Raw genomic sequence first — 24,018 nt, forward strand, 5'->3', positions numbered from 1 at the left:
TTTGTTTTCATGTAGGTGTTCACATGCTATCTCCCCCATGAGACTATGAGCACCTTGAGAGCAGAGGCTGTTTTTGCCTTTAATTACTTGTACCTCTAGCACATAGCATCATGCCTGACACATAGTCAGTTTGTCTGACTCTAGGCTCCCCACTGACTGTTCGGATGCCTGCCATGCCCAGTCATCTGCTAAGCTATAAGTCTACTGGAAAGGAAAACAAACCAAGTTTCTCATAGCAAGCAGCAGGCACAACCACCTAGGCTTTCAGTCTTTCCAGAGCTGAGGCTGTTTTGAAATGTGTGGATGTGTGAGTCTGAGGTTCAAAGGGCAGAAGCTATATCCAGTGAGTCTTCTGGAATGGCACAGAGAAAGCAGAGAGAGGACTTGAAATGCTGGCCTCCCTTCATATTTATTGGGCCCTTTCTCCCCAGGAATACAGCCTGAGCTGGAATTACAGGACCCTGTGACTGGAGGCTGATGGCACTCACCAATTTAGAAAGTTTGAAGTTTCAACAAACCCAGCATTTGCAAGAACCTAGGAGTCTGGGGCTCAGATGAACCACATCGGCTGATGTGCTGTTCTGAGTTTTTGTATTTTCTCTGAACCTTAGAACTTTTGTAGGTGACCCTGCTGCACTGTGGTGAGTACAAAGTAGGTGGTCAATAAATGCTTATCTAGTTGAATTGAAAGGCTAGGGCTGGCCTGAGGCTTTCTCCTAGGCAAAATGAGTGCCCCTGTCCTTCTTGTTGGTCTCCAACTGACCTTTCAATTCAATAAATCCATGTAAAAATACTAACATTTATATAGCGATTACTATGTGCCAAGCACTGTGCTAAGCACTTGATAATTATCTCATTTGATCCTCACAACAACCTTGGGAGGTAGGGGCTATTATTACCCCCAATGTACAGATAAGGCAAACAGAGGTTAAATGACTTGCCCATGGTCACACAGCTAATATGGGTTTGAGGTCACATTTGAATTCAGGTTTTCCTGACTCCAGGTGGGGTGCTCCATGCAGTATAGCATTACCTAGCTGCCCTATTACCTCTGGGATCAAATACAAAACCTGTTTGGCTTTCAAAGAGAAACATTTGGGGCCACCTGGAAAACAAAAGTGGTGGGGAGTGTCTAGTCTAGTTGAGGGCACCATGGGGAGGATAGGAAGAGCAGCTAAAATTAGTAGGTTAGTAGAAAGAAAGCTCGTAGGATTTTAATATTGGGAAGGACCTCAGAGGCCATCCAAGAGAACGCTTTCATTTCACAGATGAGGAAACTGCTGTTATTCATCATTTCAGTCACGCCCAACTCTTTGTGACCCTTTGGGGTTGGGGGGGGGTGGTTTGGAGCGGGGAAGGCAAGGTAATTGGGATTAAGTGACTTGCCCAAGGTCACACAGCTAGGAAGTATGTCTGAGTCCGAATTTGAACTCAGGTCCTCCTGACTCCAGGGCCGGCACTTGATCCACTGTGCCACCTAGTTGCCCCCCTTTTGGGTCTTCTTGGCAAAGATACTAGAATGGTTACCATTTCCTTCTTCGGTTCATTTTACAGGTGAGGCAAACAGGCATAAGTGACTTTCCCAGGGTCACAAAGCTAGTGAAGTGTCTGAGGCCAGATTTGAATTCAGGTCTTCTCGACTCCAGGGCCAGCACTCTATCCACTGTACCACCTAGCTGCCTGTAGAGGAAATCAAGGAACTTGCCAAAGGTAATAAATATAAGAGATAGGATTTGAACCCAGATCTTTTGATACCAGCCCTCCATGCTCTTTCCACTATGCCACATTGCTCTCCAGCTCCTATCTCCATGCCTTTCCAGAGATAGGCCCCCATGCCTAGAATGCACTCCTTCTTTACCTCTGTCTTACTCATGATCTTATTCTTCCCCTGGGACAATCTGAAGACTGGACTGGAAGTTGTATCAGTTGTATATCAGCCCTTGGAGCATTTTCCTGATAGGCGCTGGTGAGGCCCACTAGGGATCTAATTACTTAAATGGGCTACACTGCACCCCCCCCCAAATCACTACCACTGTTCACCCCTCTGCTTTACCCGTGTAACTGATAGAACCTCCCGAAGAAATCTCTCCATTATTGTAATTCCAGCACCTCCTTGGAATGAGGTCTAAGCAGACTTCCAGGAGCTTCCTGAAAAATGAGTGAGATAACTAGCCCTATTCTGCTTCACTGCCAGTTTAACAGGGGAAGAAGCTTTATATTCCACCTTTACTTTAAGCACTCAGTGATTTCCTCAATGAGGATACCCCTCTGTTGGTCAAGATAGCAACCTCTCTTTAATGTAGTAGTAGACGGTCTTTAAGAGTTGTTGTGATTGAAAAATCCATCCCCTTGCTGCCCACCTAGTGATGAGCTTCAACAGGGTTGACTAGGCTAGTCATCAAATGGTTAACGTGCCCAGTACTGGTGGCCTCCAGCTCCACAGAAACTGTGGGAGATGAAATTCTGTTGGCACAGCCTGCCAATACTTGGGGTCACTTCTATCCTACGGGGAGTTCTAGCAATTTAAGTTTATTGGAGTCCTTAAAATCTGAGGGAAAAGATGGATAAACATCATACTCTGTGCCAGTTGGCTGGCAACTGGGTTATTGTATTCAGTTCTTGGTGTCATATTTTAGACAGGACTTTGACCCTATAGAACCTGACCAGAGGAAAGCACCTAGAAGAGCAAAGAACGGTGGAACTGACTTGAAGGGGTTGTGGATATTTAGCTTAGAGAAGAGAGGCAGTAGGTAGAGGGGAAGGAGGGAGTCCATTATTTCTGTCATCAGATATTTGAAAGGCTGTCAGGTAGAAGAGGGATTAGATCAGGGGTGGGGAATCTGAGGTCTAAAGGCATTAGGTGGCCCTCTAGGTCCTCAAGCGCAGTCCTTCGACTGAATCCAAACTTCTAGTTGGGATTCTGGTTTGGATTCAGTCAAAGGGCCACACTCAAGGACCTAGAGGGCTACATGTGGCCTTGAGGTTGCAGGTTCCCCAGCCCTGGATTAGATTATTGTGCTTGGCCCCAGCAATCTGAATTAAGAAAACTGGGTGAAAGTTTATAGGGATACAGTTTTCAAATCAACTATGTAAGAATTTCCCAATAAACAGAGCTGTCATAGAATGGAATGGGATCCACTGTGAACAGATGACTGCTTGTCAGATATGTCCCAGCGATCCATTGGTCAGGGGATTGGGTTCCGTGATCTCTAAGGTCTCTTTCAACTCTAGGATTCCAGACTCTTCTTAGAACAGTTCTTCCATGGACTATATCAGGCAGAAGTCCTTAATCTTTGTTGTGCTGAGCATCCCTTTGGCAATCTGACGAAACATACAAATCTCTTATCAGAAGAATGGTTTTAAATGCATGAAATAAAATACTAAAAGTTACAAATGGAAAGCAATTGTACTAAGATACATTTATCAAGGCAAAAATAAAAAAAGTTGATGGACCTCAGCTTAAGAACCCTTGGCCTAGATAGACCAGAATCAAAGGAAGGAATCATTTTCCCATCATTCACTGCTCACTATATTGGCCTGTCATTTCCCTCATGCTTCTCTCCTTTTATTCTTCAGCACAAACCAAACTTGGTTGATGGGATATTCGGGAACACGCCCTCTGTTTATGTGGAACTAAGACTTTTCCTGAACTAAGGCTAAAAGTTCATCCTGCAAAGGGAAACTGGCTCCTGGTTGGAATGCAGGTTCTCCTGATGTCATTGTTCTCCCACTGGCCTAGAGAATGACTCCCCCTTTATCTTTGTACTTTTCATTTTGTTCTCTGTTGGAAACCTCTCGGGATGCTGAGGTCAAAAATATTACTATGAACAGTCTGATTATCAGGAAGGAGCCTAAATAATCTGGCATGATTTAATATGGAAAGAGAAGCCTTCAAGGTGACTCAGACAGCAGCAAGTATAGGAAGGAGTTGTTACATGGAAGACTGAAGATTGTTCTTCATTTCTACTGATAACTAAATATAAGAAAACAGGGATGAACAGCAGGAGGGGTTTAGACTATACATCAGCAGGGAGGATCTAGAGCATGCTTACCAGTTTTTAAACAACAACAACAACAATCTCAAAAAACAAAAACAAACAAACAAAAACATGGACAAATTGATTCCCCAAATGGTTTCAAAGATCCCATCTAGCTCTGACATTCTGTGATGACAAGTTTACACAAGAAGTCAACTGCATTCCAAGCACTTACTATATACCTAAACATCTTGCAGTCACTAGAAAATTATAGCAACAAGTCACCCAAAGGGGCAGTGGAAAAGGTCATTATGGGTTAAAGTAAACTCTAGGATGAGCTATTAAAAATACATACATAAACATGGATCCAAATATATACATATGTGTATCAATGTGCTAATATATACCTATGCATGGGCACATATGTATATGTATACATGGATATATTTATATCATATGCTTATATATGTGTGTATATCTGTACATGTGTGCATATAGTGTGTATAGGTAGATAAATATAGATATGGGGGGTATATGCATATATACATGCGTGTGTGTGTTTATCAGGGACCCATACAGCCAGAAAGGAGGAAACCCTGACAAGTATAGAAAATGAGACAATAGGTGAATAGAAAGAGTATTAAATTGTTACTTGTCATTTTTGAGATATTGAAATATCCAGAAGACCCCTAATATGTCAAATAGATTTTCTATGGAAGATTTACAGAAAGATATGAATTCATTCCTTTCCCACCTTTTTCTACCTCTTAGAATCCCCAGCTTCACTGAAGATTTAACTCACATTCTCACAGGAGCTCTTTTCTGATCTTTCTGGTTGCTAGTGCTTTCCCCTTCCTCAAACTATCATTCTTTCTGAATATGGTAAACATCTTAACCTCCCAGTAAGTTTCTAAGGGGGCAGGGACTATTTTCCCTTCTTTCTTTCTATCTTCCCCTCCTGCTCTAAATCTACTGGTATATGTCCTTATACAAGGGTTGATCAGGAGAACATATTCCCAGAGAGGGAATAAAGGAGAGTTCCCATACAATCAGATTAAAGTCTCTGGGAGGAAAAGCCTTCACTATTTCTATTCCTTCCCTGTTTCCGTATATCTGTCTCCTCTACTTTACCAACCTGATGTAGGTAATCTGAGTTAATGATGGGAGAGGAGAGAACGGAGAAGTAAATGAGGGAGAAGCAAAGACATTCCAACTTTCCAAATTGCAAAACTTTAATTGCAAACAGGCCACCCAGTTTACTAGGGCAAGATCAACTTATTTGGACACTCTCAGCATGCACCCTTGGAGTCCTCCTAACCATTTCATCTACCCAAAGATGAAGCCCAGGGAAAATCTTTTGGAGAACCCTACTAAGGTTCAATTGTGTATTTAACTGTTGAGGAGTGTTCTGCTCTGAGGCAGGGGAATGTTCTTAAAAGTCCCGTTCAGTTCTTTTTCATTAAATCACTTAAATGCCCCAACACCAAATGGACTTTGGGAAAAATCTGTCAGCAAGAAAGGGAGGACCTTCTGGTTTTCAGATACTCTAGTGCAACCTGTGAAAAAGGCCTGGCATCTGCAAGATCACAGTGAAGGATTCTATTTTCCATAAGAGAAAAAAAAAATACCAAACCACAAGTGTTTCTTCTGAACTGTGTGCCCAGAATGTAGCTTCAAAAGACCATCTACCAAACCAAGCAGCAGCCATGGGTAGGTGCCAAACAGAGCTGCTGCTCACCAATCCCACTGGGTGGCACCTATCACAACACCCTCAACTGCCTGCAATTATTACCGTGGCTTTCAGTCTTCACTTCTGCAATCTGCTTAGTTGCTTTAGGCAAAAGCTATGTGAGTGGCCAAGAAAAGCATTGGCGGCCAAGCTTATAGAAAAAGACTAGAGCCGGCTTGATGGATTGTAAGCAATGATCACACCCCATGACACTAAATAGACCCATCAGTTATAAAACCAAAGATGTCTTCTGTAGAAATACTTCTCATTAAAGTCAGATGGACCATGCGGCATTTTGTTGTGGCGATCAGTCATTCCAAAGAATTGTGCAAATCTGGGTGAAAATCAAAGGCAGAGGAAGCCTAACATGGCACTCAGTGTTCCCCCCTGCCATAAGTAATCTGCTTATTTACCAGGCAGGATTTTGGCAACTGGTCCATCCCCAACATTAAAGTCCTCAAGGATGCCAACACTTATTTTGGTGGACTGGAAATAAAGTGCTTGGAAAAGATTGCTTCTTGTTTTTCCTTTCAACTTCCCTGTCAAAACACATAAGAGAATTCAGACTAATCAAAAGGCCCAAGTGAGTGAGGGCTGGTTAAGTTGGCCAGGCCCAACCTTGAGTTCAGAGAACTCTAATGCATTCCGCCTGCCTCAGTCAGAGACAAAGTCCAAGGGGCCATTTTTTCTGTAAGGGAAGACCTCCCCTGAAGGATAGGAAGGGAGAATGGTAGCAAAAATGCCACACCCTGGCTGCTTTGCTCAACACTGACGATGCTGTCAGTCATAATAACATTTCCAGATATACAATGAGTTGAAATTGTTTTTTAAAAGCCTTCTGTTCAAAGCTAAGAAGGCAGCAATTTGCAGAAACCTAAAGTCAGGGAGACAGTGTGTTATACTGGAGAAAATGAAATACTTGTCATCGGGAAAAACGAGGTTCAAATCCTGCATCAGATATTTACCAGTTGGGTCAGCTCTGGGCAAAACATCTAACTTCATTGGGAACCAGACACATAAAATGGGTGTGTGTGTGTGTGTGTGTGTGTGTGTGTGTGTGTACTAGAGGGAATTCCCACCCCACCTGAATATTCTGCGAATTAGTGAGATTCAAACTCTGTTGGAGTGGTGAGCACATGACAGCCAGTTATCTAATTTCAGACAGAAGAGAAGCTACTATTATATTCATTTGGTTATAAGCTTTTTCATGGGCAAGGGCTAAGTCTATTACATCTTATATAACTTTCCTGTAGTGCCCAGGACTGTCAAGTGTGATGGTGACGATGATGATGATGATGGTGGTAATGATGAAGATGATAATGAAGATGATGATGTGCTCAGTTAGAATTATAGCCAACAGGATTGATATGCAAGCTCAGATAGCTGGATCAGGGGCTTTCTTAACCTTTTTTTGTGAGTTTTGAATTAGTTGGGCACTCTGGTTTTAAACACATAAAATAAAGTATATTACAAAGGAAACCAATTATATTGAAATATAGTTATAATTTTTTTTTTAATAAAAACAAGTTCATGAATCCCAGGTCAAGAATCTCTGATCTGGATTTATCTAGACCAAATAAGACTTGGCCAGGGAAAGATTATTCTACTATATATGACCCATTCTTTTTTTTTTTATTTGCAGACCCTATATACTTACAAAGCATACTATTTAATTTCCTGTAGAAATGTGTAAACTTAAGGAAATCTAATTTTGTACATATTAAATATATTTTGTATAATTCTTTCTCCTCATGAGACTAATCTATAAGATGAGAAGTTTAGACTAGACCCTAAATATACAGGGCCTAGGAATTTTTAAAAATGAATGAGTCATATGTAGTAGAATAATCTTTCCCTTTTTTCACTTGGAATCAATCCATCAATCAACAAAGATCTCTTAAGTGCCTACTGTGTGCCAGGTGAGTGGTACAGTGAACAGAGAGCTAGACCTGAAACCAGAAAGACCAGTTCAAATCCAATCTCTGATACAAATGGGTGTATAACCTGGGCAGATGATTTAATCCCTCAGGGATTAAGGCAATTCTCTAAGAATTTAAATTGTAAAGAAGATGCAGATCTGAAATGATAAAGGGAATTTCTTATTCTAAGACTCTTTCCTCTGTCCTCTGTGCTAGGCACTGAGACACAAATACAGATGTAATGTAGTGTTCTCCATTGAGACTTCAGCAAAATAAAAGGGTGAAAAGATGGAAACGCTGAAGTGTAAAGGACAATTTCAGAAGTCTCTTCTGGGGCAAAAGAATCCTTCCAAACTGTGTATTTGGGGCTGAGGTTTAAATGGCTCACAAAGATAATGAACTTTTCTCTAGGGCCCAGATTTCATTCCTTTGTCCCCTACTTGCTTGAAATAGCAAATAGTAAGTGTTTCTCTTTCAGCCAGGAATCCTGAGGGTCTTTCCCTCCCAGTTTGATTTTTTTTTAATTAAAGGGGCCATCCCTTGATTAACTTCTTAAAGAGGTCTATTCACTGAATGAGCAGTACCTCACTCAAAGTAAGCACCTGAAAAGACCTTAGCCTAAAAGGGCTAGGGTCTCCCAATGTATCCTGAGCCATCTCCAGTCATCCAGGTGAGTATCAGGCCACTGGACCCAGATGGCCGTGGAGGAGAAGGTGAGGCTGGTGACCTTGCACAGCCCTCCCTCACTCAAATCCAAGTCAACTGCAGGTCATGCCATCATTTCCCAGACGTCATGGTCCTTTTCAAGACCGAAGGACAAACACCCAACTTGCTCGGCCCAGAGTTAAGAACCAGATTCAAATAAATCCTGCCTTCGGACATCTATCATGTGGCAGCTAGGTGGCAAAGTGGATAGAGTATTGGCCTTGGAATCAAGAAGACTCATCTTCCTGAATTCAAATCCAGTCCTAGACACTTACTAGCTGCATGACACTGGGCAAGTCACTTAAGCCAGTTTACCTCAGTTTCCTCATATGTAAAATGAGCTGAAGAAAGAAATGGCAAACCAAATGCCAAGAAAACCCCAAGTGGGGTCAGGAAGAGTCAGACGTGACTAAAAAAAACAGCTGAACAACAAAACCGTAAGATAATACAGTGGAGGTCGTAAGAAGGAGTAAAAGGCTGTGCCAAAGACCCTGTTATCACCTCTCACTTGCTACCTCTTTTTTTCAAGCAGGTGTCACCTCATTACCTCACTAGAACAGAGAGAGCAGGGTATATGCGCCCCAATAGTTTCTTTGGGACACACTCAGGAGCTGGGGTTTTGTGCCATTCCCATAGAGTGAGATTCTCACCTTCCTGAGGAATTTCACGCGTCCTTTCAAAACTTGTCCTTATCAGGCTATACCAAATTGTGGAAGAGGGGGATAGGAAGGTAGCACAGACTCTGACCCGCATCTCACCCCAGCTGAGAAAAAGGTGAAGAGTCCTGGAAGCAGCACCCTGAACTCCTCAAGGGCTACCCAGAAACCAAAGTCCGTGCCCATAATGCATTGAGGTGAAGGGTGCAAATGAATGCTTGCCCAGGAAACGTGCAGGAGTCCTATATTTGCAGGGGTTCCTAGCGATCCTTTTCTATCAGAGCTAAATGGTACTTAGGGCTCACATTTTCCTATTTCCTGAGGACCTACATGCCATCCTTCTCATTGATTCTCATGCAAGTCCTTTGTTGCTTTCCCTAGGTGGGAAGTGAGAGAGACAGGCCTAGCCGCCTCTCCTATTCAACAGCTATCCCTGGTTCAAGTCCAGTTTCCCAGCCAAGGACAACGTTTCCTTGGCTGATAATGACCAATCCTGATTCAGCCAGTTAAACTTCTCAGAACTTCGGAGAGAGGGGGGAATGTCTCATGCACATGCACATGCACGCGTACATGCTCATAAGATAACAGATTAAGAAAAGGAAGGGATCTTAGAAGCCAAATAAAATTTATACAGAGAAGTCTGAGATTGAAACAGGTCAAGAGACTTGCCCAGGGTCATAGAACTAATAAATGTTCTTGTTCAGTCTTTTTCACTTGTTTCTGACTCTTCATGACCCCATTTGGAGTTTTCTTGGCAGAGATACTGGAGTGGTTTGCCATTTCCTTCTTTAGCTCATTTTACAGACGAGGAAACTGAGGCAAATGAGGTTAAGTGATTTGCTCAGGGTCACACAGCTAGTAAGTGTCTGAGGCCAGATTTGAACTCCAGGCCTGACAGTTTATCCACTATGCCACCTAGCTGCCCCCAATATCTTACAATATCTTTTTGTATTCCCAGTGCTTAGCACAGTGCCTGGTACACACTAGGCACTTAATAGATTCACTAACTGACTGATATCTAGAGATTTAAAGCTGGAAGGAACATTAATCCAATCCAATCCAATCATTTAACAGATAAGGAAACCGATTGTTGGGCTTGTCCACAGTTCTCCAAGAGGACCATGACATCAGGGAAATGATGGTATGACTTGTAGTTGACTCACTTTCTCCTCTAGAGCCATCTGGGTCCAGTGGCCTGGACTGGAGATGGCCCAGGATGCATTGTGAAGCCCTGGCCCTTTTAGGCTAAGGTCTTTTCAGGTTCTCACTTTGAGTGAAGTACTGTCCATTCAGTGAATTGGCCTCTTTAAGAAGTTAATCAAAGGATGGCCCCTTTAATGAAAACTCAAAAAAAAAAAATAATTTGGGAGGGGAAGACCCTCAGGGTTCCTGGCCAAAAGAGAAACAGTTAGCGCATAGTATTTACATTCACTCTGTGCAAGGAGGGCAGGGACCTATTGTCCAATCTAGGAGCTCCAGAGTGAGGTGCATCTAAGGCTTGGTTTTTGAGGAAAAAGTGAGGCTGGTGACCTTGCACAGCCCTCCCTCACTCAAATCCAAGTCAACTACAAGTCATGCCATCATTTCCCTGATGCTGTGGTCCTCTTCCAGAACGAAGGACAAACACAACCTGTGAGTAGCCTCTGTTCCCCTGCTCTCCTCTCCCCTCTCTTCCTCTCTCTGCCCAAAGGAAGGTACATTTCAATGGCCAAAAGTGGCCTCCTTAACTATGGGTTTACTGGCTAGATTTGTCAAAACCAAGCCTTAAACCCAGGTAAATTGAGGCCCAGGGGTGAAGTGACTTGGCCAATGTCACACCAACAGTAAGTAGCAACCCATGACATCTGGCTCCAAATCCAGTGACTTTTTTTTTCTTCTACATCACATTATCCTCCTTGGGACTTACAGTTACACTAACATTTTCTGACAAATATTTATATATCTTGTTGATTTTTTTTCCTTTTTTGTAAAACTTCACTCTGGGATACTATAGACGTGGAGGCCATATAGTCCCCCAATTTTGGGGGAAAATCCCAATTTCAAATATTCTATCTTATTCACAAATGAGGGTAAGAAAAAAAATCCTTTGTCATACCACACATGCCTTGCATGCATTCTGAAAAGAATGGTCACTGTGTGGGGGAACTAGTACTGGCTTCCTATTTTGTTGTTTAGCTATTTATTCTTATCTGACTCTTCGTGACCCCATTTGGGGTTTTCTTGGCACAGACACTGGAGTGGTTTCCCATTTCATTCTCCAGCTCATTTTGCAGATGAGGAAACTGAGGCAAACAGGGTAAAGCAACTTGCCCAGGGTCACACAGCTAGTAAGTGTCTGAGGCTGGATTTGAACCTGGGTCTTCATGACTCCAGACCTGGCACTACATCTTCTAGCTGCCCCTAGCTTCCTGTTAGTTCAGAAAAAAAAATCACTGATTTTGTTGGGGAGGGGGAGAAGTTTTAAGACAAGGAAAATGGGAATACCTCTGCCACCCCCAAAATATAACCCAGGCCTTTGGTCTTATAGGCAATGCATGGTTTTATTGTGGTGAAACCTGATCGTTAAGTTGAAGGGTACAGCTTAAAATCACAGAGAGTAGAGTGTGCCATTTTTGGCACTCTGAAAAGTAGACTGAACCAGGTAAGATAATGCTTACTGTCACTTATATGATGTTTTAAAGTTCACACGACTCTGCGAGGTATGTGCTATCATTACTTTTATCCCCATTTCACCAATGAGAAACTGAGTCTCAGAGGGGGTCGAGTGCTGTACAAAGTACAAACACTCTGAGTCCTAGTCCTCCTAAGTCCAAATCTAGCAGTCTACCAGGGGTGGGGAACCTGCAGCCTTGAGGCCACATGTGGTCTTCTAGGTCCTTGGGTTCAGCCTTTTGACTGAGTCCAAGTTTTACAGAACAAATCCTTTTATTAAGGGGATTTGTTCTGGAAGTTTGGATTCAGTCAAAGGGCTACACTTGAGGACCTAGAGGGCCACATGTGGCCTCAGGGCTGTAGGTTCCCCACCCCTGGTAGACACTAAAACAAACTTCTTATCCAAATGCCACCTTGCAATCAAGGGATTGAGTGATATGGTCCATTGTCACCTTAGATAGATAGATATTAAGCAAAACAGGTACTCATGAAATTGGAACATGGAAGATAAGTGTGGAGTAAGCAGCATTTTTGCTTAGGTGTAGATGGAGGGTCCATGAATAGATTTTAGGGAGTCTGTGAATTTGCACTGGAAAAGAAATTCATCCTTAATTTGGTTCACCTCCATTTGAAATTTAGCATTTCTTTCAATTATTTAAAAATACTGCGGCAGCTAGAGGGTGCAGTGGATTCAGCCCCAGACCTGGAGTCAGGAGGACCTGAGTTCAAATTCAGCCTCAAGACACTTCCTGGCTGTATGACCCTGGGCAAGTCACCTGACCCTGATTGCCTCAAAAACAGACAACAAAAACCCATTACTCTGAGAGGGAGTCTATAGGTTTTTATCAGTTGGGTGATTGGATCCATGACACAAAAAAGATTAAGAACCTCTGGTCTAAACAGATAGTTGGACTCTGATTGTCTGCAGTTTTCCCTATACGGGAGATAAGAAAAAAAGAGATCCTGGGGGAGTTGAATTGACCCATATAATACATAACTGACATGTCCCTGGTACTTTCTATAGGAGCTCTCAGCCTAGCTTGGGAGCACAAAAATACAAAACCTTGTGGGGACTCGAGGCCCAGGCTCCAGAAATGGCCCCTGAAGGCCAGTTCAAATCCAAGGTGGAGACAAAGGTCTCTCACAGCAGATTGGAATGATTAGATTATGAGATGGTTCTTCCAAAAGTTTCACTTCTTCCAGAACCCTTCTTCTAAGAAAACGGATATTCCCCTCAACTTTTAACCTAGCTTTTTAAAGCCTAACTATCAACCACTTGATGGATTACTTTACACTGTGAATGAGTTAGAGGCAATATGTTACCTTCACCATCCAGCCTAAGCTTTTTATCTCTAATTGTGGAATGAAAGGCTTTATCTCCCATTGAAGACATTTCAGTCTACAGAAAGCAGGTGGGCTAAGGTCTGGCTTTGGAAGGACAAGACTTCAGACTGGTTGAGAGGGACTTTGAAGGCCTGAGAAGTGGTTCTGGACTTGATAGGAAGCCACTGGAGTTTATTGAATCAGAAGGTGACATGGTTAGTTCTGGGCCTTAGGAAGATCAGTTTGGCAGCTGAGTGGTAGAGGGACTGGAGTGGGGGTGAGTGGACTGGAAGGGGAGAAACTTGAGGGAGAGATATCAAGCAGCAGGCTATTTCCATAGTCCAGGTGTAATGTGATGAGGGCCTGCACCTGGATGACGGCAGTATCTGAGGAGAGATGGGGGTTATGTACAAGAGTTGTTGAAATGGCAATATTGTCTGGACTTCAAAATTGTGGGATATGGGGCAGGGGGAGAAGATGACACTTAGGTTGTAAGCCTGGGTGACTGGGAGATGGTGGTGCCCTCAACAGTTACAGGGAAATTTGAGTCCAAAATGTGAGTGTATTAAGGAATTCTGAGCAATTCTGTCCTCAGGTAAGCCCCACCTTTGCTGTCACCTTTAGGTGAAGGCCCCATTGTTCTTTGATTGATCCAGGAATGCCTCCCATTAGTATTAGAACTTCTTTAGAGTTCCACTGTGGGCAGCTGGAGTTCCTGTCTAGTCCTCATTTAAGACCCCCTAGAACTTGACCTAGGAAGACAGCCAATACCTGCATGTGCCACGCTCTCTGTAAGGGTCTTCTGTTTCTGTGGTTCCAGTCTCTTAGCTGTATGCCTAGTATGAGGCTCTCTAAAAGGAATGCTGAAGCCCAGCTCATGCATAAGGCCTGCTCCAGGAATCGTGTCTGTATAGGCCCTGCCACTCTTTTGTTCTGCCTTCCCCACCAGGTTAAGGTTCTCTCTTTTTAAAGGCCCAAATGGACTGCCAGCTGTACCTGTGACCTTCAAGAGAAAAGTGGTCTTGAAACCCCTAGACTGAGGCCTTCATCAGTTCCATAACAAAGGGCCCCATCAAAGGGGCCAGTAGTGCTTGTAATAATAGAAGTTCCTGACTTAGTTAAAACATTCACACTATATCTTGGCAGGAGGTGGAATGTAAGCTGCCTCTCCCTACCCTACACTAAATATGTTAATTATTTCCCTGACTTCTAGCCTCTTTGTTTTCTTGCCGAAGGTCATTCCAATGTCCCCGCCTTTCTCTCTAAGCCAAATGTAAAGTACAACGAGGGTTATCAGACCTTACAAAAGGGACAGGCTAGACCAGAGACCGGCACTTCCTCCCTGACACTTTATGAGGGTTAAATTTCCATCCTTCCTATCTTTCTTATCCTGCATGGAGAAATGGCCACAGTGTGGTGGACAGTTAAGTAAACCAAACCAAGCTGGCTAGAGGCCAGAGTTTGGGTTGGGAAGGAGGGAGGTATTTCTACCTGGACCTCATTTTTTACTTATTCTCCTTATTCACAAAAACACTATTCGGTTTATTTGCTCATCGACACTTTTTCATGTTATGAGATCAAAGAGTCATCCATTTAGACTGTGAGTGGCCTTAGAGTTCCTCTTGTCCAATCCCTTCATTTTGCAGATGAGGAAATCAAGGCCCAGAGAAGCTGCCCAGGATTGTACAGGTAACAGGTGGTAGATTCAGGATTCAAACCCAGGTGCTCTTATGGTAAAACCATCTTTCTTTTCATGGTTCTTGAGCTGAACCTTGAAAGGGAGCTAGGGGTTTCAGGAGGCAGTGGTGAAGAGGGAGAGAATTCTGGGCATGAATATCTGCATATAATCAGCTGCAATTGTTGTTCATTTGTGTCGGACTCTTTCTGACCGCATTTGGGGTTTTCTTGGCAAAGATACTAGAGCGGTTTGCCATTTCCTTCTCCACCTCATTTACAGATGAGGAAACTGAGGTAAACTTGCCCGGGTCACACAGCCATTAAGTGTCAGAGGCAGGATTTGAACTCAGGAAGATGAGATACTCTAATCCACTGTGCCAGCTGCATTAATCAGTTGCAAACAGCCTTGTAATTTCTCTCTCCACACATACACATAGCCACCACCCTAGTTTAGACCCTTAGCACTTCTCACCAGTAGCCTTCTAATTGGTCTCCTTGCCTCAAGTCTCTCCCCACTCCAACCTGTCTTCTGCTCATCTACAAAGGTGATTTTCCTGAAGCACAGGTCAGATCATTCGTGTCCTTACATACAATAAACTCCAATGGCTCCAAATGACCTCCAGGATCATTTATAAAGTTCTTTGGTATTTAAATCTCTTCATAACCTTAGTCCCTTCCTACCTTTCCAATCTTTTAAAACATTACTTCCCTCTCAAAGTCCATCTGTGGTCTTCCTGCTTCTGTACTGTCTGTTGCTCATACCTGTAATGATTTCCTTCCCAACTGATTCTCCTCATGCTATTTCACCCAGAAGGCTTTTTCTGGAACTCCCAGTTTCTTTCTTTTTTTTTTTTAACCAAACAAGGTAATTTTATTTAAGATTTATAACCTACCTCCTTCCCAAAAAGTAGTAAGGAGGCTAAAGCCAAACAAGTTATGTTCTTAAAACACACTTAAGTATTTCAAACTTGTGAGTCCAAACATGTAAGAATCAGAGGATAACAAATTATTGGAGTTAATTGGTACAGATGTTCTCCTTTACCCAAGATTGTTATTGAGCTGACGGTGCCACCTTGACTATGACTTCCTTTAGGAAAGTTCTCTGATGGTCTATTACATAGTGTAATACATTTGTGTGGAGGTTTCATGACATATTGGACAATTGGATAAAAAGTTAGTAGTTGGCCAAAAGTATAGAATTTGTATGAAAGTCAATTTAAAAAATGCTTACCGTACACATTCATTTGATACAATACTTCAAGAGCTGGATGTCAAAATGAGTATTCCCTCCATCAATGAAATTCAAAATTGCACTACAATTTGTTATATGTCCTTTGAGAATTTTTTCCATCACCCTGTTAGACAACAAGATGATAAGCCTCCCTGAAATTAGTTAGGCTGGTACTCAGATAACAGTTGTGCAGTATATCCTGGCAGCCTTACTTAATGTCTTTCCAGCTTGATAGGATCTATTGGAGCTTCGGCTCTGCTGGTATAGCTAAGATACCCTCTGCTATCCAACCATTGACTTGGGCAGGAGACCACTTCCCCTCCCCTTTCCCTGCCCAGTTTCCAGAGGCACTCACTGACTCTGGCATGCCTGGGCTCAAGCAGGTTTTGGTGAATGGGGTTACATGCCGTCAGGTGGTCTGTTCCTGAGTGTTACAGGCCCCTGCCATACTACTTAACATATCTTGGGGTGGAATCCCCAATTTCCATTGTCACTGCCTCATCCACTATGTATTTCTCTTATATGTTCTGATTTATATACTTTTTGTTGGTCTTTCCCCAACTAGAATGTAAACTCCTTGAGGATAGGGACTGTTTTTGCTTTTGCTTTGTGTCCCCAATGCTTAGCAAAGGTCCATCACATAGTAAACTTTTAATAAATGCTTGTTGGTTGATTTATTATACATTAGGCAAGGAAGACACCTAGCACAAATATTCATCAGTTTTTCTTTAATCTTTTTCTATCTTCATACAAATCATCAAGTCAACAAACATGTTAAGTACCTATTATGTGATAAGCAATGCTCCTACTATGTGCCTTATAAAAGCCTTCTAATCTAATGAAATTACAGATCCATAGAATATTGGAGCTAGAAAGGGACCTTAGAGATCATCTCCTAGGGGTGTGCTCTTGTTGGGGGTGTGCTGGTAAATGCTTAACAACCAGCTCCTGTTGGGAGAGTGCTGGTAAAGCTTAATAATCAGCTCTTGTTGGGGGTGTGCATGGAGATTACCCACCTGGCTCTTAAGTTTAATTTGCCTTCTTAATGCTTTCTCCATTACTTGGTAGGTCTAGATATAAAATACAATTAATCAAGCCCTGTTTTGCAGCATACAATGGTTTCTGAGATATAAATGCTGATCCTGAAAATTTTAAAACATGGTCTTGTGAGCCACCTTTTACGAAGATACTGAGATTAAGAGTACTGATCTGTCAACTCCACTATCATAGAAATAAATGTTAGACTTGACTTGGGAGAGACTTAAATGTGAATCCCAAATCCAACCAAGTTTCATGAACCTGGGTAAATCCCTTGGGCTCAGTCTCCTTCCTCTTATGAGCATCAAAAGAGACAGATGTTTGTAAAATGCTTTGAAAATCTTAACTCACCATAAAAAGAAGAATATGAAAAATCTGTGATTTCATCATGGTGAAGGGACAGGGATGGGGGGGGTGGAGAGGGATAGGGAGCTCTTACAGACTTTGTAAGCTTTCTATGACTAGTTAAATTCTGGGGAGTAGCCTGAAGCATATAGAGGTTAAGTGAAGATACCTAGCCACTTGGATGAGGTTTTTTGGGACAATGTCCTCATGTTCCCTCTTTTAAAAGGTGTGATAGGACAGGGTGAGGGACAAATAAAGCCAGAGGGAAAACATTCAAAGTTACTTATTATAATAATTACACTTATTACGATAATTACAATTATTATGCTTTTGTGAATTTCTTATGGAAATTGGTAGTCTTTAAGCGTAATACTGTAGGTAATGTCATGCTAGAACAAGCTCTCCTCATTTCCTTAGTGAAGCCTTTTGGGATCCCTCACTCCCCATCCTCATCAATAATATGTTTCTTTTGGGATCTCGCGTAGCAGTTTGTTTTAAAACAGTTCTCTGCTGCACCTATCTTGTATAATTTTGTCTTGTCATTTTTTCGTGTGTCAGGCAATGGAGTAATGGGCTTCTACCACTGATTCTCTATGTTTGCCACTAACAGCTGCAGGCCGTGTATTGCAAGGTGGGGATATCCAGAGGCACTGATTCCCCTGCACCTCCATTCCCAACATCCACAGCTAGATTCATTCTTGTTCTGTAGCTCTCTCTCTCTGACTCTAATTTGTTTTCATAGACCCAGTACAAAGGGGTTGGCTCCAGTAACATGCTGCTAAAGGTTTAATAAACAGTTCTCTGAGGAAAAAAAAAGTATGCATGACATGCTTTTAAATTTAATTTGGGTTATTAACATTTTCTCCATTCCTTTATTATTCCAGACAACCAATAAAACAATAAAATTAAGCTCTGATTTGTAGCATTTGTCAATTTCTGATATGTAAATGCTCACACTGAAAATTTAAAAATCAACTTTCTAGAGTCCTGTGTGAGCTGGCTCAGTTTGAAGCATTCAAACTCTTCCCAGTAGATCTGAGACTCAATCATCCCAACGAGGTATAAATAGTTCAGAATGGTCCCACAAATACCTAGACACAGAAGATGGCCCCAGTGCTCTCACCGAAGTGCTAATGAGCATGTCCACACTCTCCAGGGGGAAATGTAGGAATCAGTAGCTCTTTCCTCAGCTAACCATATCAAGTTGACCAGACTCCCTTGATCAACCTCCTACAAGTGTATAGTCAAATTCACTTGTTGTATTGTTAGTTCTATGAGGTCAGGGTCTGAGTCAGAGATACCAGTGCTTTACACAAGCTGGCAGACAAGTTCTTCTCCCCTCCCGAAGGGAACACCCTTCCAGTAGCAAAAGAAGTGCATTTGTTTTTGTAATGAGCATTGGTGTTCAGCCTTATTATTGCAAAAGAGGGTACTCAAGTTTTAAACCACATTGACAACATAGTACTTTCTCCTTTCTTTTAGAGGGATTTTTGTTGTTTTCTTTCTTGCAAGTCTTCTGCCCCACCCCCACTCCCATCCATAGTAGTTTCCAAAAGGCAGAAATTAAGAAATAAATGTTGGTTGGTGGCAAAATTGCTCAATCCTCATTTGTGAATCTTCTTAAGCTTCTAACTTTCCTGAAAGAGTTTGTAGGTTAGGTCAGTCTGGGCTTGGACTATCCACCCCACGCAAAGTTAATAGCCACTCTGGGAAAAGTTCTTTCCTGATAAAATCACAGGTACTAATAAACAAACAAACAAACAAATAAGCGAAAGTTAAATATCCCGCAGGCATTTAAAGAGGTTAGATTTGCCCCAGTGCCCTAGAGCAGAATTATTCCTCCCCTCCCCCCTCCCCCAGTCATACTGGGTGACTCGCTGTGGTCACTGATTCCAAGCTAGGTTGTATTTCAGTTTTAAGGTGGCAAAGTTTAAGGTACAGTGAAGAAAGGCTTTTAAAAATCCTCATAGATCTCTCTGATATGGCACACTGTGCCTTGCTTATTGGATCAAAGATTTTTGAAGAAGGAAAGGACATTAAGAGGTCCTCTGTTCATCTCCAATCATTTTACAGATCCATCTTTTTGCATTCTTCCAGCTACTAAATGCTCCGTACATCCCTGAAAACTACCTCATATACCTAATGCATATAAATAACTATGTACACATATCTATTCATATTTGTACTTATATATGTTTCACCCAACAGTATGTAAGGCAGGGACATTTCCCCCCCCCCCCATAAGCTTTGAAGAAAGGGATTAATTATGGTGAAAACCAGGGCCCTTAGAGATCAAGTGACCTGTCCAAGGTCACAAAGGTAATAAGTGACAGAGCAGGAATTCAAACCAAAGTATTCTGACTCAAAATCCAGTAGTACTGTTTCCAGTCCCTCAACACTGTCGTTCAGTCATTGTTTAATTGTGTCATGACCCCATTTGGGGTTTTCTTGGCAAAGATACCGGAATGGTTTGCCATTTCCTTTTCCAGATCAGGAAACTGAGGCAACCAGGATTAAGTGACTTGCTCGGGATCACACAGCTAGTAAGTAGATGGGCTGGATTTGAATTCAGGAAGATGAGTCTTCCTGACTCCAGGCCTGGTGCTCTATCCATTGCACCACCTAGCTGTCCTTCCAATTCCCCATCTTGCTTCTATTATCCCCATATTAGAGATGGGGCAGCACTAGATAGAGTGTTGGCCCTAGAGCAGGAAGAGCTGAGTTCAAACCTGCTTCAGACATTTTCTAGCTAAGGGACCCTGGGAAAGTCATTTCACCACTATCTCTATTTCCCAATCTGTTAAATGAAGATAATAACACCTAGCTCCCAGTGTTGTCATGAGGAAGAAGTGAGGGAAGTGTTATTTCTATAAATGGTAGTTATTATTTATTATTACTGTTAATAATAAAAATAATAGTAATAATAAATTGAGGACCAGAGAGATTGAGACTTATTCAGGCTTACAAATCTAGGGTACTTTGGCACTCTAGCAAAGCTACAATGCCTTCCCTACCGTATAAGGGCACTATGAGGGTCTGAGATGAGAGGGAGACAACACCCACCCCATTTAACCCACAGAATTGGAATAAAAATATAATATAAAATTATATATAATAATAGATAATATATAAATAACATAAATATATATATATAATATAAAAAATAAAATTAGGTCACATCTACTAATAGCAACTCACATCTGAATAGCACTTTACATTTTACAGAATGCTTTCTTCCCAACTCTGTGAGGCAGGTGGTATGTGTATCTTTATTCCAGTTTTACAGGTAGAGGAATAGAGGCTCAGTTTGAATAACTCACTAAGTAAATCACAAAACTAATAAATGTCAGAACCAGAGTCTCAAAACCAGGTTTTTAGATGCCAAGTTCGATGAATGCCCTTTCCATTATGGCAGGTACTTTATTTATTTAATCGAATTGGTGATGGTATTGACATGCAAAGTCTAGCCTTTTGAAAGGCAGATAACGAAGTGGTCTCTATAACAGGGAGGGCTCTCTTGTTGCGCTGGGCAGCTGTCCTATAGTTACAGAGAAGGTGACCATCTGCATGGGTAAAGGCAGTCCTTCACTGGGAAGCTCCCAACACTGATGAAATCATGCATCCAGTCCAAAAAAAAAAAATGTCACCTTTAAAATGAGCATTTGCATAAGGGGAGGTTCAAGGGAAGGGAGAAGAAGAAATACTTGAGAATTCTAGCACCTTTATCCCCAAAGGGGGAAAAGCAATTTTTAGAGCCACTGTGTTGCAAGGAACCCCCTAAAATTATCTAGGCCATTCTTGAAAGAAGATGACTGGCTGCCCTATTTTTCAAGGCCTCCAGGGCAGGAGATTCCACAGTTTTCCTAGGTGGTACATTCCAGTGCATAGTCTGAATTGTTCAAGGATCCTGGAAAGAAGCCATAAAAATATAAAACACTGAAATTCAATTATGAATGAATGAATAAATGCTTGTTTACCACACTCGCTCACATTTGCTCTTTAATATTCCCATAATAACCCATTTTGTCATGAGGTAAGTGGCATTACCCTTATTTTTCCTGGTGGAAAAAAGGCTGAAATGGCATACAGCCCAGGGTCATACAATAAGCTAGGAATAGAAATAACTTCTGACTCCTCCTTCCTGTCTCTAACTAGCAGGCAAAGTCGCCTTATTAATAGCATTCTAATCTGAATCATTTAAATTACTTGTAATTGCAGGCCTACAAAGAATTGTAACTGCCCCGTGCCAGCTGAGCAAGCTGTAATGGGCATGACTACTGTTACAAACGTCTAAGTCTGTCATTGGAATACAAAAATGCATTTTAAAAGTTTGAACATCTCATTTGAAAATAGCAGTCAATCCTCCTGGTTAAGACTGTGGTATAGGGTCACTCTCCCCTGCCAAAAAAACAAAAAATTGGACTTTGAGTCAGAAGACCTGGGTTTGAATCCAGTTTCTGCCAATGAGTTTCCTTAGGTAAGCTCTTTTTAATCCTCAGACACTCAGTTTCCTTTCCTGAAAACTAGGAGAGAGAACCACAGGATTTCTTAAAGTGCCTTTCAGCCCTAACACTCTGAGGGAAGAATGAATGAGGTCCAAAAAAATTAAGTCATTTAACAAGCACTTAAATGTCTACAATGTGGTGGGCACAGTATGTATGATATTGAAAAAAAAATCAAACAATCCCTGCCCTCAAGGAATTTATACTCTAGTAAAGGAAACAACATGTGCACAGATAAGTTGGTTATAAAGTTTATACAAGTAAATACAAAGGGTTTTTTTAAATGTTATTATTCTATTAGAGATAGATTTCTCATGAAAAGAGCAAATGATGTCCATTTTAAAAAGTTATTGAATTTCATGTGACCCTAGAAATAGAGAAGGAAAGGACCATCCAGTCTGTCCCTTTCCTTTATTTTACAGAAGAGGAACTTAGTCCCAGAGGTTAAGTGACTGCCAAGGTCACGTAGGTAGTGAGCAGATTTGGGATTTGAACCGGGGTCCTTTGACTCCCACTTCAGCCTGCTCTCTATTGTACTACAGTTTCTACAGAGCTGATTTTTTTTTTTTTGCGTGTTCCTTGTTTAAATCAAGTAAATTACTATCACATTTTGGTGTTTAAGCTTCTGTGTTAACTCTTTAGCAGTTAGGGAGTTGTATGCTGATGAAAACAACTAGCTTCCCAGGGGCAGGCAGGTTGGGTTGTGACTTAAAAAAGAAAGTAAATACCTCACTGCAAATGACTCTAACTGAATAATTTGCACCTGGCTGCAGGTATTCAGGTAAATGACAGGTACGGAGGAATTTACTGACTGGCTCACTCACTAAAGTCGAAGCCACGAAGATTATCTTTTCAGGGTTCCGTGTGATGTCACACATTTCCTGCTCCAGGCCAACCAATACCATTCATTCTTCTTCCCCACAGACACCTGCAGAAGGAAGGCAAATGCGGTGTCAGGACGGACCCGACGGAGTTTGATTGACTTACGTGCTAGGGATGCGTGTGCTCTGCCAGAAGGTTGCCGGCTTCAAAAAACCTAACACCTGGAAAGGTGAGTTGAAACGCCCATTTTCTCTCCGGATAGTTAGACCACTGGTCACATTGTTCCGAACAGGAAACAGGAAAGAAACTGGCCGAGTGAGTACAACTTTACTCTTTTCTCAGGAGAGGGGAGCTCCTTCTGGGAGAGAAGCTGGATGCCTGATGGATCTTCTGGTTACACAGTGAAATTCTCTCAAGCCACATGGCTGGCTAATGCTGCCTTTTAAAAATTTGAAATCATTAATTCAGCCTCTTCCTTTCTGGAATATTGATTTTTTTCTCCCCCCCCCCCAAAAAAAAAGAGAATTGCAAAGGTGAGAGGAAGAAGCGTTTCAAATTTGATTCAGAGTTGTAAACTTCCCTTAATCAATAGTGTTAATTTCTGTAGGGGTAGGGAGATTTTCATAATGCTAATTTTAGGGTGGGGGAAGGGAGACTTTTACAATGGTAATTTTAGTTGCGAGGAGGGGACAACTCTTAGAAGTGGGCTAACTCTGGATCCATTTAATTTTTTGCTTTTATCACAGTTCATTTCTACCTAAAATTGCAAGAAATTGGGGTTTTTTTTTCCTTAAAAGTATTTTAAAGGTACCTCTTGTCTGCCTACCGAATACTTCCTTAGACTGTAAATTCAATTCTTCCTTGTGTCCCCTCCAACCCACCCAACCCCCAATGTTCCTGACCCCTAACCTTTTTTTGAAGAAGGTAAATATTTGATCTTTGTCCTCAATTGTACAATCTGTTTTCACAGGGAGACTGTGATTTGGATTAGAATACTTTATATTTAGCCATGTGTTTATTAAACCTTTAGCTCAGGTAACATGGATTATCCTTTCAGAGCTTCATGGATAGGGTACAAAGGTTTTTTCTCCTGTGTGCTACCCACCCCCCTGTCTTTTAACAGTAAATAAACTGTTTAGTAAATTGTTCTGCCAGGACCTTTCTCTTTTTCCCTCCTAAATGTAACTTTAGCTCTAGGACCCATTTTTTTTGTTTCCTTAATAAAGATCTCACAGCTAGTATGCCTTGCAGCCTCACCCTCAATGTGCCAACTTACGCTGGAGGCATCTAGATGGGGGTGGGGGGTGGGAGGGAGAAGGATCTGTAGTGTGCAAGCCACACACAATACTGGGGGGTCAGGGCCTGGCTGTGGGAAACCTATGCAAAGAAACAGAACTGTGAGGTGCAGTGTGCCAAACTCCTACATCAGCTGTTTTGCTGAG

General features: G+C 41.9%; 1 long non-coding RNA gene across 1 annotated transcript in view; it reads left to right on the forward strand.

The window, feature by feature from the left end:
- The first annotated feature begins 575 nt into the window (after positions 1–575).
- LOC118852910 overlaps positions 576–24,018 on the forward strand; it is a 56,444-nt gene continuing 33,001 nt past the window's right edge. Inside the window, exons 1-2 of the long non-coding RNA XR_005010633.1 lie at positions 576–641; positions 22,679–22,805. This is a non-coding gene — a long non-coding RNA (uncharacterized LOC118852910). The remainder of the gene's footprint in view (positions 642–22,678; positions 22,806–24,018) is intronic.

The sequence above is a fragment of the Trichosurus vulpecula genome, chromosome 6, assembly GCF_011100635.1.
Source record: "Trichosurus vulpecula isolate mTriVul1 chromosome 6, mTriVul1.pri, whole genome shotgun sequence".
Taxonomy (NCBI): Eukaryota; Metazoa; Chordata; class Mammalia; order Diprotodontia; family Phalangeridae; genus Trichosurus; species Trichosurus vulpecula.